Source organism: Ceratina calcarata, unplaced genomic scaffold (assembly GCF_001652005.2).
Source record: "Ceratina calcarata isolate Rehan_Ccalc_2016 unplaced genomic scaffold, ASM165200v1 scaffold3435, whole genome shotgun sequence".
In the NCBI taxonomy this organism is placed as follows: Eukaryota; Metazoa; Arthropoda; class Insecta; order Hymenoptera; family Apidae; genus Ceratina; species Ceratina calcarata.
In genome coordinates this window covers 1-2,077 of record NW_017157214.1, presented here as the reverse complement: position 1 = coordinate 2,077, position 2,077 = coordinate 1, and the positions used below count along the sequence as shown (strand labels likewise).

The window sequence follows — 2,077 nt, the reverse complement described above, 5'->3', positions numbered from 1 at the left end:
CGTTAAAACGCAACATTTCAAGTTGGAAGACTGGAAAACAGTTAAGAGAATCGTTAGGAAAGATTGCTTTCTAGCGACAATTGACTTGAAAGATGCGTATTATTTAATTCGCATAGCGGACTCCGATAGGAAGTATTTAAGATTTTATTTCGAAGGGAAGCTCTATGAATTTTGTTGTTTGCCTTTTGGACTTAGCTCTGCTCCCTATACGTTCACAAAGATCATGAAACCGATAATCAGTTATCTGCGAGAAAGAGGTTATGCATCGGTAATATACCTAGACGACCTTCTTTTAATCGGAAATTCTTTTGAGGATTGCTCAAAAAATGTAAAGGAAACGCGCGCCGTACTAGAAACTTTGGGGCTGGTAATTAACGAGCGTAAAAGTGAAATGACTCCGTCCAGAAAGAAAAAATTTCTTGGTCTTATATACGACTCAAAGAGAATGTACATAGAACTTCCGCGAGAAAAAAGAGATGTTGCCATGAAACAAATCGAAAAATTCAGTAAACTCAGGCATTGTACAATTCGAGATTTTTCCATATTTATAGGAACTCTAGGATGGTGTTGTAAGGCTCAGAAATACGGTTTGATTCATATGAAGGATTTTGAGCGAGAAAAATTTTTGGCCCTAAGAAGTAATGCCGAAAATTTTGAAGCAACGATGACACTCTCGGACGGACTGCGAGACGACTTTAAATGGTGGGAGAATAATATCCGGTCGACAGGGAATCCGATTCGAGAGTTTAAATCTGTTGTTGAGATTTTTTCTGACGCGTCGAGTACAGGTTGGGGTGCATTTTGCGATGGCAAACGAGCTAATGGTCATTGGAACAGCGAAGAGAAAAAAGAGCATATAAACTACCTCGAATTGTTAGCGGTATTTTTCGGGCTTAAATGTTTCGCGGCGCGATTGACAAATTGCGATATACTATTGAGGATAGACAATACGACCGCAATTGCCTACATTAATAGAATGGGAGGCATTCAATTCCTAGCGTTGAGTAAATTGGCCAAACAAATTTGGGAATGGTGCGAACAAAGACGAATTTGGATTTTTGCATCGTACATACGCTCTCTAGACAACGTAGAAGCAGATTTTGAGTCGAGACGCTTGGAGCCGGAAACAGAATACGCTTTGTCCGATAGCGCGTTTCGAGCCATTGTGAAAGAATTCGGGAAACCAAATATCGATCTATTCGCGACGAGATCGAATACGAAGTGCCGGGAATTTGTTTCTTGGTTCCGAGACCCTGATTCGATAGCTATCGATGCATTTACGATAAAATGGAAAACGTATTTCTTCTACGCGTTTCCCCCGTTTTCAATCATTTTACGAGTCCTCGAAAAGATCAAGTTTGAGAAATGTCGAGGAATTGTTGTCGTTCCTCACTGGCCAGCTCAGCCCTGGTTCCCAGTGTATATGGACATGTTAGATTGTAGACCTTTATATTTTAAACCTAATATCAATCTTTTACGTACCTTAAATAGACAACCGCATCCGTTGTGGGAACGGATTACCCTGGTTGTCGGGACGTTATCAGGGAGGCGTTCAGAAGAAAGGAAGTACCGGAGGAAGTAAGGAACCTGATGACACTATCTCTCTCCGAGTCGTCGATAAGGCAATACAACAGCGGTCTAAAAAAATGGTGGACATTTTGCCAAGGATCAAATACGGACCCTTACGAGTATTCGGTTCCTGCAGTACTACGCTTTCTGGGTGAAGAGTTTCGCGATAAGGCGTCACTTGGTTCATTAAATTCATATCGATCAGCTATCGCACTTCTTCATGGACCTGAATTGGGTGAAGATTTCAGAGTCAAAAGATTTTTTAGAGCAATCTCAAAGGTACGTCCCACGAAACCGAAATACGAGTCTACGTGGGATCCGCAGCAAGTACTGGATCACGTAAGCCTTTGGGGCGACAATGAAGATATGCCGTTGGAAAAGCTTACCCTTAAACTCGTAACGATTTTAGCACTCACGAACGGACAGCGTATGCAAACTCTTGCATTAATCGATATAGGGAATATTGAGCGAGGAGCTAACGTTATCGAGATAAAGATCCCGAGTACGA

General features: G+C 41.6%; 1 protein-coding gene across 1 annotated transcript in view; it reads left to right on the top strand.

Annotated features, from left to right (window-relative positions):
* LOC113464355 (uncharacterized) overlaps positions 1-1,578 on the top strand; it is a 4,874-nt gene extending 3,296 nt beyond the window's left edge. Inside the window, exon 2 of the mRNA XM_026813609.1 lies at positions 1,492-1,578. The gene's annotated coding sequence lies outside the window, so the exon portion shown is untranslated. The remainder of the gene's footprint in view (positions 1-1,491) is intronic.
* The last annotated feature ends 499 nt before the right edge of the window (positions 1,579-2,077 follow it).